The sequence below is a fragment of the Carya illinoinensis genome, chromosome 11, assembly GCF_018687715.1.
Source record: "Carya illinoinensis cultivar Pawnee chromosome 11, C.illinoinensisPawnee_v1, whole genome shotgun sequence".
Classification (NCBI taxonomy): domain Eukaryota; kingdom Viridiplantae; phylum Streptophyta; class Magnoliopsida; order Fagales; family Juglandaceae; genus Carya; species Carya illinoinensis.
The window spans coordinates 1,864,051-1,880,248 of NC_056762.1; positions in this window are offsets into that span (position 1 = coordinate 1,864,051).

Consider the following 16,198-nt stretch of genomic DNA (forward strand, 5'->3'; position numbering starts at 1 on the left):
CAATAAAGAAGCTAAAATTTAGAACGAGTCACGCAATCATCAACAAAGGGAAATATTTTTTTTTTTTTTTTTTTAACAAAGTGATTTTAAGTGTATTAATATGTATTTTTTATTTAATAATTAAAAAAATATGAAAAAAATTTTTTAAAAAAAATCAACTGGGCATTATGATGCAGGCGGCATAGCAGCCGCTCACTTTATGCAATGGATGTTATTAGGATGAGATAATAGATTCGCAAGTCCGGACCAGAGAAATAAATTGCATCGATCATTTTTTGACCGGACCGTTCGGAATTGGTTTAATTTTTATAGGATCAAATTCATTCAGTCTGATCTCAAACCGGACCAAATAAAAATAAAAATATATATATTATTTATATAAATAATTATATATAATTAATTATTAATATATCATAATATTATATAAGTATTATATTTTTTAATGTATAACTATAATATATAGTACTAGTATATATTAATAATTATACAATTTATTATGTAATTTTCATTTAATAAGTCACTTAAATTTAATTTAGTATTTTAAATAATTTTTTTTATCAATCGATTTAAATAAAAATAAAAATAAAAAGTTGGACCGAATGGACTGTACCGATCCGGTCCCTAGGGATGTTTGGATCGGACCAAACCATTCTCACCCCTAGATGCTATGGCAAGCCGGCAACCCTTTATCGTTAGGATGAATTTTTTTTTTTAATTTTTTTAAATATTTTTAATTATTAAAAAATAAATAAAATAAAAATATACAACTTCACTTTCTTAATTATTAAGTAAAAAAAATTATAATGCATTAGCGATAAGATTGAGGGGTAAACTCATGAGACCATTTAGCATTTTCCTTGTGCAAGGATGTTGCTAATGAGTAGGGGTGAAAATTTAAATCGGTAAACCGGAAAACCGGCCCAGACGGGACCGGTTGGTCCGATTTTGAACTGGTATGGTCTGAGACCGGTTCTTAGATTTTAAAAATCTGTTAAATCCGGTCCGGTTTCAATTTTGACTTTATGGGACCAGACTGGTTTATATTATATATAAATTAATTTTTAATATTATATAAAATATTATATATATACTTTTTATATATAATTATATATAAAATAATTTTATATTATAATTTATAATATAAAATTTTAATTTTAAATATGAACATTTGTTTGATCATATGTTATTAATATACAATATATATATTAATTACATTTTATGGCCTAATAAATTCATAAATACTTAATACATACGTAAGTATATTAATTACATTTTGCTTTAATTAATTGGTATATATTAGAAAATTACATTTTTTTAAATGACATTGGCACTTGATTAAAACTAAAAAATCAGACTGAACCAAACCAGAACAGGCAAAACTGGAAGTACCGGTTTATGAGGGTAACCGGTCTGGGATCGATTATTGAAAATGTAAAACCAGTGTGATCCCAAAATTTGTACAAAACCGGACCGAACCTAACCAGTTGCACCCCTACTAGCAGACCACCTAGCCTTGGAGTGGTAAGATTGAGGGGGCAAACTCATGAGGCCATTTAGCATTTTCCTTGTGCAAGGATGTTGCTAGCGGGCCGCCCAGCCTTTGCCGCTGGGTGTACTGCTAGTTGAAACTTTTTTTTTTGTAATTTTCTTTTAAACATTTTTTAAAACTCTTAATCATTAAAAAAAAATATACAATTTCACAAATAGTCACTTTCTTAGTTATTAAGTAAAAATATTAAAAAAAATTAAAATGCATGAGCAGTAAGATTGAGAGGGCAAGTTCATTAGGCCATTTAGCATTCTCCTTGTGCAAAGATAGCAGGCCTCGAAACTTTTTTTTTTTTGGTGATTTTGTTTTAAACATTTTTTAACATTCTTAATTGTTAAGAAAAAAAATTACAACTTCACTAATAATCACTTTCTTAATCATTATATAAAAAAATTTTAAAAAATGATTAAAATGCATAAGCAGTAAGATTGAGGGGGCAAACTCATAGGGCCATTTAGTATTTTCCTTGTGCAAGGATGCTGCTATCAAGCCGCCTAACCTTTATCGTTGGGCGTACCACTAGTTGAAACTTTATTTTTTTGTGATTTTATTTTAAACATTTTTTTAACATCGTTAATCATTAAGTAAAAAAAATTTGTTGCATAAGTAGTAAGACTGAGGGGGCAAACTCATGAAGCCATTTAGCATTTTCCTTGTGTAAGGATGCTGATAGCGGGCTACCTAGCCTTTACCATTGGGTGTACTGCTAGTTGAAACTTTTTTTATTTTTATTGTTTGTATTTTCTTTTAAATATTTTTTTAACATCATTAATCATTAAGAAAAAATAAAAACAAGAATACACAATTTAACTAATAGTCATGCAAGGGAAATTTTCCCTCGAGCCAAAGGCCCATAATGCAAGTCCAAATACGAGGAGCCTAGACTAGTCGAACGGCCCATCGGCCCAACAAGGGCCCCTGGCCACAAAGCAGAGGCCGGCTTTTGGCCATATCCACACGGGAAGTCCCAATATATGGGAAAAAAGGGACACATCACCTCGGACTCCCCCTATGATACCTAGCCTCAAGGAACTTGTGCTTGCAGTCAGGCGAGAAAAGCGAGAAGCTTTTGATCCTCTAGCAACAAATAAGGGGGAGTCTGACGAATTACACCTATAGCAAGGCAGAAGTGACAAGAAACCACATTGCATTTATTACAGTCCTAAGAAGCCACGCCGCATTAAAGAGCTCTGACCAAAGGGACATCTTAGGTGACATATGCCCTTGACACAAGGCATGGGCAATTAACCCCAAAAAATCAGGTATAAAAGGCAATCCTTAGGTACTAAGAACACTTTCTCGGAACTCTTTATTCACACACAAAATATTAAGACGATACTGAATTTGGCCATCGAAGACTCTCCGGCCTCCACCAAGACCTCTGTCTCTTGTGTTTTCTTTGTATTTGCATGCTCAAGTTCGAAGACCTGAGTTATTGAGAGTCCAACCAAAAGATGTGTGAAACACGGCATTAACAAATCACTTACTTAATTATTAATTAAAAAGAAATTAAAATGCATGAGCAGTAGATTGAGGGGGCAAATTCATCGGGCCATTTAGCAATTTTCTTCTGCAAAGATGTCGCTAGCGGGCCGCCCAGCCTTTACTGCTAGGCATACCGCTAGTTGAAACCTTTTTTTTTTTTTGTGATTTTCTTTTAAATATTTTTTAACATACTTAATTATTAAGAAAAAATTAAAAATATACAATTTTACTAATAATCATTTTCTTAATTATTAAATAAAATAATTAAAAAATTACAAATTTATACTAATGATAAACGCTGGACGGGGCACTATCACCACCCTTCTTCTCTTGGTATAGGATTTTCCCTTTGCTAATTGCTTATTCCTGCCATTCGTATTTTTTATTGAAAAATTATAAACATAAGTCCACACACTATATTTCTTTTTATTTTTTTCTTTTACCAAATGTTTGGTATATGGATAAGAAAAAAGCTGGGTGCAGTCTCCAAATGTAATCGGTGTGCAAACGGCTGCTGCTGACGTGGATAAATGAAGCGCATCGTTTTGGTCCTCTGAAGCAAACCACGAGTCCTTTGAAGCGCATCGTTTTGGCCCTTCGATATCCGCACCGTCGTTTCAAATGGTTTGGGTAAATTCGAAATTCGAAACTTCTCTCCCACACGGAAGCGTCTGCATCTCTCCCCTGAGAACCCTAACTTCCCCCTCTCAGTATCTCCCTTCTCGAAGGAAGTTTATTTCTCTCCGCTGTCAACACCATTTCTCTTTCCCCCCTTCAGTCTCTCCCTTCACCGATTGTAATTCCCCCCTTCAGTCGTGTTCTTCACCGATTGTGTTTTTTCTCTTTACCCCCTTCAGTCTCTCCCTTCACCGATTGTATTTTGTAATTCCCCCCTTCATTCTCTCCCTTCACCGATTGTAATTCCCCCCTTCAGTCGTGTTCTTCACCGATTGTGTCTTGTATTATTTGCATCTCTGGAGGTGTTCTCGGTTGTTGGGAAAATTTTCTTCCCTCCAGACGAAAATAGCTTCGTGCACCAGCCGTTATCTTCCCCAGGTCCATTCGAAGACCGAAACCCTAACCCTAACCGTAGATCTAAGCGTTACCCTAACCCTAACCATAGATCTAAGCGTAACCCTAACCCTAACCATAGATCTAAGCGTAACCCTAACCCTAACCGTTGATCTAACCCTAACCCTAACCGTAGATCTAACTCTAACCCTAACCGTAGATCTAACCCTTCATCCCGAAATATTTCAGTCAGCTCTGTCCAGGTTATTTAATATTTTTGTATTATCGTAGTTAGATATATCTGCAATATCTGTATTGTTGTATTTCTGTACTATATTGAATCTGTTTTTATTTTTGCAATATCTGTATTGTTGTATTTCTGTACTATATTGAATCTGTTTTTATTTCTGCAATATCTGTATTTCTGAGATTAACAACTCACAGTCCGTAGTAGGTATTGTTGTATTTCTGTACTATATTGAATCTGTTTTTATGAATATGTTTTCTGTATTTCTGAGATTAACAACTCACAGTCCGTAGTATGTATTGTTGTATTTCTGTACTATATTGAATCTGTTTTTATGAATCTATTTTCTGTATTTCTGAGGTTAACAACTCACAGTCCGTAGTATGTATTGTTGTATTTCTATACAATATTGAATCTGTTTTTATGAATCTATTTTCTGTATTTCTGATATTAACAACTCACAGTCCGTAGTATGTATTGTTGTATTTCTGTACTATATTGAATCTGTTTGTATGAATATGTTTTCTGTATTTCTGAGATTAACAACTCATAACCTTTTTATGAATCTGTTAGGTGTTGTATTGATATTTAATTTGTTACAAATGAATCTCTAATTTCTAAACCTTGGAAATTATATTCCTCAGCCTGTTTATGCTTTCAATTGAAACTAGTTTCCCTGCAACATGATTATTATGCTGTAATCATGTAAAGTTTCCATCCTTACATGATATCATCAATTCAGTCGCATGATTGCTGGACTATGGTTTTTTAGATTTTATTTTTTTTACAAGCTATAGTTTTCATTTATAGTTTTTTGACAGTTTAATTTTTTACAAGGTATAGTCTTCATCTATAGTTTTTACAACCGAGATGTTGACCACAATCTTTGAGGAATGTTCAAAATGGTGTAAACTCAGAAAATGCTAGGCTGTGCATTGTAGTCATATGCAATTGGGCAGATATGTGTGCCTTTCCATTTTGACTATATGTGTATCTTTTGATATGTGTGCATTTCCTCTTGATGACCAATCTATGTTAGAATGTCGTCGTCGTCACTGTCTTCTGAATATTCTGGCAAACGTAATTTGGGTCAACCATTGTGCTTATGTGAGCAAGAAGCTATATTGCGATACTCAACTACCACAAGAAATCCAAGAAGACCCTTCTTTGGGTGTCCAAATTACAACACAAAGGTAAGTTATTGATTTATAATGTAACCTGATTATAAGTAACCGTGGATTAATAATCTACATTGATCTTACATAAATCTAACAGTTTTTATTCTTGTCTAAAGTTTCAGGGATTACCACACTGTAACTATTTCAGGTGGGCAAATAGTGATCAATGCGAAGAGTGTGATCTACGAGCAAGGAAAAATGATCTTGAAAGGAGGGAGAAAGAGCTCGAGAAGAGAGTCAGTGATATTAAGAAGTTGGAGATTGAGCTTCGTATGAGAGTAGCCGAGGTTGAGAAGAGAGAGATGGAGCAAAATAGTAGAGATGAGGCATTTTTAAAAAAGGAGTTGGTGCTTTTTGAGCAAGAAGCACGACTAAGATGTTCACGCATATTGCTCCGTCTTTATTGGGCTTTTGTAGTTGCTGTCTTTTGTTACTTAGTGATTTGGTAATTGTGTATTTAAGGAGCCGAGAGTTAAGGCTTTTGTAAGGTAATTGCTAGACTCATTTAGTGAATCTGTTTTAGGTATCTTTATTACCTTTTCCAGGCTTTTGTAATGTAAATGTTGGACTCTTTTAGTGACTAGAATTCGTATGTTTATTACCTTTTTCAGTCTGAATGTAATGTAAATGTAGATACATTAGTTGGACCTGCATTTGTAATAGTTGGACGTGGGTGTAATGTAAATGTAATATATCTTTTAGGTGTTCTTTTTAAGAAAAATCGAATTTACCTTTTCCACCCGAGTGTTATTTGGATTTACTCTTTATCTCCATTAAAGAGTCATGGATGGAATTACTTTCACACCTGATTGAAATCTCAACCTGTTTGGAGTGTGCACTTACACAAACAACCAGGTCTAATCTGGAAAATTTATACAACCAAATCTAAATGGAATCTTTTAGCACCTGTAATTAACGACAGTTCCATATCCTTTTCACGGTTGCTCCTTATTGTAACCAACCATCATACGTGCATCTGCCCAGTCTTTCTCACATAACCTCCCCTCAAAATCTACACCTATTTACACAAAAGTCTCCAGTCACATATTTGCAATTTATAATTAAACCAAACTGTACTGTCACTTGTGATTTAAAAGGAGGCATGCCATAGTAACCTGTTCCATTATATACTATTTGATAATAAATCCACTACACCAAAGGGCAAAAAACACCCAGGATCCTTTCCTGTCCTCCATAACCTATTATGGACATCCATAACCTGTTCTCCATCATATATTCCATATAAATAATAACCAAGCTATTCGTATGTTTCGAGCCACATACACTTTCTTGAAATGAAGTTTGTACTAAAGTATATACTATCTTCTCATGCCCTGGGAAATATACAAATATTCTTTAACTCCATCCCCGACCCAAAATACTATGAAAAGCACTAAATAGTTCCGGGAATGTACATGATTTACAAAAAACTGTTGGAGATACATTTGGAAAATTTACAAAAAATACAAATATGCGACCAACCATTATCCTCACAGGATACTTTTTGCGGCGATTGTGATCCATCACCACCCAGGAAGATCCGGTTGTGTGCCGTCCAACCCAAAAAAAAATTGTTTCCACAAATCAGCGACAATTAACTAGATGGAACCTATTTAAAATTAAAAAAAATAAAGTTCAGAATTCTTTAAAGTTCAGAATTCTTACACTTTCTTGGCTACCAACGAATGATTCTCGGTTTGGGATTCCACTGCTCTTGTAAATTGAGCTGTCTAGGACAGGCTGTTATGAGAAACCAAATTCCATCACAATACAAATTATGAAAACCAACCATTAAACTTTATCACACCTAATAATCTATTTATCATACCTCTACTTCACCAGGATTGGTGATATCTACCTCTGATGGCTCAAAAAAATTAATTTCAATGCGCTCGACTGTTGTATCTCCTTCATCAAAGAGACTCCTCCTCGTGCCCATGGCTCCTTTATGTCCTTCATCTCGCTTCAAAATATTTTTCTTTTAGTTGTGTGAACTCAATGGAAATAAGCGAAAAACTACACCTAAGTATACAAACATAAAATAATTTATAATTCACACAAATTACAAATTATGAAGTCCACCTCTTTCCGTTTTCCCCTTTGTTGTGGTTTCTTCTGTTTGGCTTTAACCTTGCGAGTTTCCGTCTCCATTCTGGAGGCTCTCCTCAGGGATGGAGGTCTTCCTTTCCCCCTGACAATCTTTGGACTCTTAACTTGTGAACTACCACCTGTAGTACTATCCAGTGTCGACAAACCAGGTTCCGGTCCTATTTTAGGCAAACAGATGTTAAATAGGATATAATATAAACTGGAAAATTATAATTGCCTACTTGTACTTATGAAGAACAAATTAAAGTAATTATCGTCACCTAATTACCTGTTTGCATCATAGATGAGGAGGTTTGGCTCTGGCGATATAATTCAGTCATCTCATGTATCTTCTTCTTTGTATCTTCAAAGTGCTCACTAGAATCCACCGCATAATCTATCATCCCATTACACATATTTAAAAGAACTGAATATCTATTACCAGTTGGCCTCTGATCCCTTGCGTCGTAGCTACTTCAGATTAACGTGTATCTCCTCTTTATGTCCTTCCTCCATCTGTCTAAAATGTACCGGTCTGGCAATTCTTTTACACTGTTACATTTGAACACCGCCAAAATATGCCTACACAATATCCCCATCATCTGAAATAATCCACATGAACACTTCGCAGAGTAGTCATTCACATTAAAATCCACATTATATGTAACTTGTTTTGAATACTCATGAATTCGGATCTCATCTTCTACCAAATAACTCTTCATTACATCATCCGATCTTAGTATAGAAGGGTCCAAGTCAAGCACACCAATGACTTGTTGTTGTACTTCCTTAAATTTTGTGTTAGTGTACAACAGTTGAAATTTCTTTTCAATTGGGGATCTAGAAACGCAGGGAATGGTGCCACTAAATGACTGGAATTCAACCTGATTCTCATTCTCAATTTTTTTCTTCAGCGCACTATCAAACTAGTCGACAAACTCCTTCAAGTTTGTCTTCGAATGGACATAACCGTCAAAAAACGCATTCATACTCTCACTGCGCTGTGTTGTACTCATACCCGCCCAAAAATGCTCTTTTAGAAAAACCGGTACCCAATGCTCGCGTTCCGCATATAAACTTTCCAACCAACCATTCTCTTGTAACTCGTATGTACTAATAAATTCGGCCCATACCTTTTCAAACTCTTCAATGGTTTGTATGTCGTACACACATTTCATGAGCTGAGTTTTCAGCCCACTCTTGTAGGCTGCATATGACCCAAGCTTCTCAAGGACTTTCTTCAGTATATGCCATAGGCAAAATCTATGTCGAGTTTCCAGAAAGACAATAGCAATTGCGTTTTTCATTGCTCTGTCTTGATCAGTAATAATAGCCTTTGGAGCTGTACCATCCATACACTGCAACCAGGTTTGGAATAGCCATGTAAACGTCTCCGTGTCCTCACTAGAAATCAACCCAGCCCCCAAAAGAATCGATTGCCCATGGTGGTTTACACCAACGAATGGTGCAAAGGGCATCCCATACCTATTAGTCAGGTATGTGGTGTCGAATGTGACCACGTCACCAAAATACTGATATGCTGCCCGACTACGCGGATCTGCCCAGAAAACATTCTTTAACCTCCCCTCATCGTCTAAATCCATCAACGCAAAAAACCCGTTATTCTTATACTGCATCCTCAAAAAATAGTCTCGAAGTGCTCCAGCACCACCTGCACCAAGTCGAAGATGACGGGTTTTGGTGATGTAATTGCGACAGTCTTTCTCCAAAAAAGGCAGGTTCTCGAAGCCACCTGTGCCAACAACAAGAGATCCGTAACTCTTATTCAGTCGGATGCCAGCTAAGTCGTTTGTGTCTAGGACTCTTTTCACGATGTCACTCACTTCTCGGTTACATCGGAAAAATCAGGATTTCTGTGGGCTGGTATGATGATTATGTGTATTATGGACTGTTGTCACTCGCATCTTTCCCTCGACTCGTAAGGCATTAATCCTTGCCTTACAGTCAGTCTTTCCCGTCGGACGTGGGTTGGCGACATTGGAACTCTTAATCCGCGTCTTTCCTCCCCGTGCACAACCAAGAGTGACATATCTGACACTCTGATCCTCCGACCTCTCACTCGTCTGTGTCATCACCCCAAACCCGCACTGTTTTGCATAATGCTTATAATATGTCAACAAATCTTCAAAAGAATTGAATTCCATCCCAGACTTTGGCTCCTGAATGATATCCTCAACACTCGATGATGGCACTGCTTGTGGTGTATCGGGAATGCCATCATCAGTTTCTCGTTGATCTGGACTATCCAGGATAATTTCTTCATCAACTTGTGCGGAAGAACATTGCGCTTCAGTTTCCAGACAATCGGGACTATCTTCTTGACCGGTTCTTGCGCTTGGTTCGGAGCTCGTAGCGATAAATGGGCAGCTAGGTGGCATCCCATAGGGAAATGGGTAACCAACGTTTTGCTTAAGACAAAAAAATGAAACAAATTAATAACTTCAAAATAATAAACTTATAACTAAAATAAAAGTAAAGAACAAAGTTGAACTAGCACCTGAATCATGGATGGATCTTTGTTGCCATTTGGATATGGCACGAAAGCTGGTGACCATGCAGGCACTGGTCCAAAGTAACCGTGCATGTAATTTGGAACGTTTAGTAAACCAGTTTGAGGGATGTCCTAACATAATAATAAAAAAACAAATTATCATTACGGTCACAATCATTGAGTTGAAATAGTTTTTTAATTATGACATAACATACCGAGTTTTGCGGATTTGAGCTACATGGAGTTAAGGGAAATGCGTGTTCTTCCCCTTTTCCCATGCCCTGTACAAGTTGTAACTATTTTTATGTCCACATGTTATGTATGCATTTGGGAATCACATAATAAAAAATAAAAACAAATTTGGTATTAATTTGTTTTGTAGGAATGGCATGATAAATAAATAAAGAAAAAGCATATTCTACCATGTTTATAATATCATTTAAATAGTCTATACTATACATACATGACATATCTTAGTAATTACAACCACAAATTATTTGTAATATATAGTGAATTAATATTACATGACATATCTTACTAATTATAGTAAGAAATTGTGTTTATATTATGAATTACCAAATTAAACTAATTATAGTTCAATTGTATTTATATTTTGGAGCCGTTATTTTACCCAATCCAGTTGATTTAACATTTGATCTATAAACTATTACAAAAACATATACACAAATACATTCTGCATGCATATTTGTTAGATAACTGCATGCATATATATATAGCGCCATGCCTGCACGTGTGCCATTTATAAACTTCAATTTATTAAGTTCTTACATGATGGGATCACTGCTATAAAACACATCCACGCACAGAACCAAAAGGCAAATAATAATCCAAAACAGTCCAAATGCACCACTCAAAACAAGAACCAATTTGGAGTCTCACTGATCTTTTTCCAAATTAACTCCAACAACAAAGCTCATTACCCATCACAAATTATATGTAACTCCATAAAATTCAGCACAAAGAATACAGATTTGGACCAGATATTATCAAAATCCCATTAAAATTTATGCCTTTCTTCCTCAACAAAAAATGGCTTCACTCAGACTGATCCTAACTACAGCTACCTGGCTACATTGAATATAAATTGAATTGATAAATTCAGTCCTCATAACCCTAACACAGAATATGGTTATGTTGTATACATTGCAATGCTACAAACCAGACCCACGAGAAGCAAACCACAAGCAGAACCTGAGAGGTGGCCGTGGTGGTGACCCACGAACAGACCCACGTCCAGCTCACCGACCCAGCTGCTGACCCACGAACAGACACACCAAATGGACCACGAGAAGCTCACCGACCCACCAGGACCCACGAACAGACCCACCAAACAGCTCACCGACCCACTAAACTGACCCACGAACAGCACACCGACCCACCAAACTGACCCACGAAACAGCTGACCGACCCACCGGCCGACCCACGTCTCTGACCTGAAATGCTGGCCCACGAGCCTGACCCAAACACCTGGCAAACCAACCAACCCAAACCAAGCCCACCATTGAACAACCTGACCCAAACGAAGCTCCGGCTTGACCCAAACCAACGCACCAACGAAACCTGGCCTCTCCAGGAATGAAATCCAGCTCCCAACCACACCAAATCTTCTGCACCCACACCAATTCTTCGGCCCGTGTTTGAGTTTGTCCCTTCCCTCGCACACTGCTTCTTCTCTCGCACACAGAAGCGGGAAATCACAAAAATGAATTGGTCTTCTCTTTCTTCAATTTTCGTATTCTTTCTCCTTTTTTTTTTTTAATATTATCAGCTGACGTGGCGGCATGCCACGTCAGCCGACTGCACAGCGTCTGCATGAGACGACTGTGCATAGAAGAACTCTATGGATAATGAGTAGAATAATTCAACTAGTTTAAGAAGAATAAATCCAAAAAAGAATTTTAAAAAATAAGAAAAGTGCGGTATGTGGTATGTAGGCTTATGAGTATCAAAGTTCTTTTTTATTATTCTCTTCTTATTCTTATTTGGAAGAACACTTCGGGTTAAAAGAAAATTAAGAATCTGTTATGAAAGTAAAAGAGAAATGATATTGCAAAAGAGAGAGGATATTGCAAGAGAAAGAGTTGTTATTCAAATGTAAAACTTGATGATATACAAGTGAATGATACCCATATATATAGGAGTACAAAGGAGTAGGTATAGCTTAAGTCTTAATTGATAGCTAAAGATAGGTCTTAATTGATGGCTCAATGATCTTAATTAATGGCTAAAGACTTGTCTTAATTGATGGCTAAATGGTCTTAATTGATGGCTAAATGGTCTTAATTGATGGCTAAAGATGGTCATACAAATATGTTTATAACACTCCCCCTTTGGATGACCATATATAAAGAATATGTCTCGTTAAAACATTGCCAAGAAAAAACCCAATGGAAAAAAACCAATGGTGAAAGAAAAAGAGTACAACATTTATGTATACTATCAAGTGCTTTAAAATTGCCTCATTAAAACCTTGCAAAGGAAAACCCAGTGGGATAAGACCTTAGCGAAAGAAAAAGAGTACAATCAGCACAAGTTTTCAAGACATTTACTCCTCCTGAAAAGTGCATGATAATAGGTCTTCAAGTATTCGCATTCTAATGTTCTGCACAATCTACTTAAATGTTGCAATTGGTAATGTTTAAGTGAATAAATTTGCCAGATTATCATTTGACCGTATCTGCTTGACATTAATTTCACTTTTCTCCTGAAGTTCATGGGTATAAAAGAATTTAGGTGAAATATGTTTGGTTCTATCACCTTTGATATATCATCCTCTAATTTGAGTAATACAAGCAGCATTATCTTCGTATAAAATTGTTGGACTATCATTAATCATTGGAAGACTATACTTTTCTTGAATATGTTAAATCACTGATCTTAGCCAAATACATTCTCGACTTGCCTCATGAATTGCAATGATCTCTTAGTGATTTGAAGAGATAGCAGATAGTGTTTGCTTGATAGATTTCCATGATATAGCAGAATTTCCATAAGTAAATACATATCCAATTTGGAATTTACCTCTATGTGGATCTGAAAGATAACATGCATCCGCATATCCAATTAATTGTGGACTTGATCCATGTTGATAAAATAATCACATATCAGCTGTACCTCGGAGGTATCGAAGGACATGTTTAATGTCATTCCAATGTCTTCGAGTTGGTGCAGAACTATATTTTGCAAGTAAACTAACTGAAAATGCAATATCAGGCCAAGTGCAATTTGTAAGATACATCAGGGCTCCAATTGCACTGAGATAAGGTATTTTAGGATTAAGAATTTCTTCATCGTCTTCACAAGGACGAAATGGATCTTTCTGCACATCAAGTTATCGAACAACCATTGGAGTACTCAAGGGATGAGTTTTGTCCATGTAAAAGTGCTTCAAGACTTTCTCTGTATAATTTGACTAATGAATGAGAATTCCATTTTGTAAATGCTCGAGCTGCAAGCTGAGACAAAATTTTGTTTTGGCAAGGTCTTTCATTTCAAATTCATTCTTTAAATATGTAGCGGTTCTTCTGATCTCTTCAGAAGTTTCAACAAGATTTAGATCATCAATATAAACCGCACTAATAACAAATCCGGAGTCTGATTTCTTAATAAAAACACATGGGCATATTGGATTATTCTCAAATCCTTCTTTCAATAGATATTCGTTAAGGCGTATATACCACATACGTCCGGATTGTTTTAACCCATATAAAGATCTTTGAAGTTTAATAGAATACATATTTCTGGATGTACTCAGATTAGAAGCTTCGGGCATTTAATATATTTCAGGGATTTTCATATATATGTCATGATCCAATGATCCATATAAATATGCAGTGACCACATCCATCAACTACATTTCTAATCTTTTTGTAATTATCAAACTAATCAAAAATCTAAATGTGATTGCATCCATAACAGAAGAATATGTTTCCTCATAATCAATCCCAGTTTCTGCAGGAAATCTTGTACAACAAGTCGTGCTTTATATCGCACAATTTCATTACTCTTATTACGTTTATGTATAAATATCTATTTATATCCAACAGGCATTACACCCTTTGGTGTTTGTACAATTGGTCCAAAGACCTCTCGCTTTGCTAGCGAGTTTAATTCAGCTTCAATAGCTGATTTCCATTTTGGCCAGTCATTTCTACGTCGACATTTTTCGACAATTATTGACTCAATTTCTTCATTACTTTTGGTAATGTCAATGGCCATTTTATATGAAAATATATTGTCGACAACAGTTTTATTTCTATCCAAAACTTCTCCAGTACTCATGAAATATATTGAGATCTTGTTATTTTCAGGTACCTGTCTCTATTCAAGGGAAGACATTTCATTAAATACATCTTCAGGGGGTTCTTTTTCAGGAGATTTAGTCTCTTCATGAGTATCAATTACTCTTATGGCCTGTGTTGTGGGTATGGACTCTTCAGGAGTACCAAATTCATTTTGTATTTTTCTCTTCCGATGAATTTTGTCCTTTGCACCAATAGGCCATCCACACTTCAGGCGTATCTTTGACTCACCTATTGCTGTTTTGGCAACTTGTACTTCGGAGATTTCAATCCTTACTGGAACATTAACAACAGGAATATATGATTTTACCACACCTTTAGTGTCAGTAAATACATCTGGTAATTGATTTGCAACATTTTACAAATGAATAATCTTTTAAACCTCTAGTTTACATTCATTTGTACGAGAATCAAATTGGAAAATAGCTTTATTTTCCCAAGTAATTTCCTGTCGTGCTTCAACCACCGACTTCTCATTACCCAATGTTGAAAAAATGGATTCGTCAAAATGACAATCCTCAAAACGTGCCTTAAACATATCGCCTGTAAGAGGCTTAAGGTATTTAATAATAGATAGAAAATCAAACCCAACATATATCCCAAGTCTACGTTGAGGACCCATCTTTGTACGTTGTGGGGGTGCAATTGAAACATACACCGTACATCTAAAAATACGAAGAGGAGAAATATTTGGTTGTTGACCAAATGCAAGTTGTAATGGAGAATTCAAAAATAATTAAAACCATAAGGTATCTGAACGGTCCACTTGATGATTGAATAGGCTCACATATATCCCTATGAATCCTTTGTAAAAATGACGGAAATTCAAAAACAACATTTGAGATAGATGGTTTGATAATCAATTTATCCTGAGAACATGCAGAGCATGGATATTCATTGGGTAAGATAATATTCTGATTTTTTAGGGGATGCCCATACGAATTATCAATTATTTGTCTTATCATTATTGATCCCGGATGTCCAAGACGATCATGTCAAGTCATAAATATTTTGGGGTCAGGGCACTTTTGGTGCATTACCACATGTGATTCAATTGTTCTCATTTCTGTATAATACAATCCAGATGAGAAAGCAGACAGTTTTTCTAATACGAGCTTCTAACTTGAAATTATTTTAGTAATGAGAAGATGCTCTTTATTGTCTTCGTTGGTGGTTTCAATATGACAACCATTACGATGTATATCTTTAAAACTTAATAAATTTCTTCTGGATCGTAAAGAAAATAGAGCATCATCAATACAAAATTTGGTGCCATTAGGTAACACAATATAAGCTCTTCTGGAGTCTTCAATTAGATTCGATGAACCAGATATGGTATGAACGTAGACTTTACTTAATGTTAGATTTTGAAAATATTTTTTATCCTTAAGAATTGTGTGAGTTGTAGCATTGTCAGCCAAACATACATCTCTATTTTTCATCTCAGAGATAAAAAGTTCATCAGTAAGACTCATAATTCTACAAAATATATAAAACTTTCATTACTACAAAACATTGCAAAATATGAAAAAAAAATTACAATAAGATAAAGAAAATACATTAATTAAAAAGGAATACTTCAATCATCAATCAAATGATCAACTCTACCACTAGAATCCTCAAAGAAATCAGAAACATCAATGCTTGTAATATTTTCTCCATCTATAAAAATTAAAGCATTTGATGGTTCAACAAAATTTGTTTCAAACTTTTTTGTTTTTTCTTTTATAGAAACTTGGTATAAGTCAACCAAGTGCTTAACTGTACGACAGGTACGGGACCAATGTCCAATCATACCATCCATCT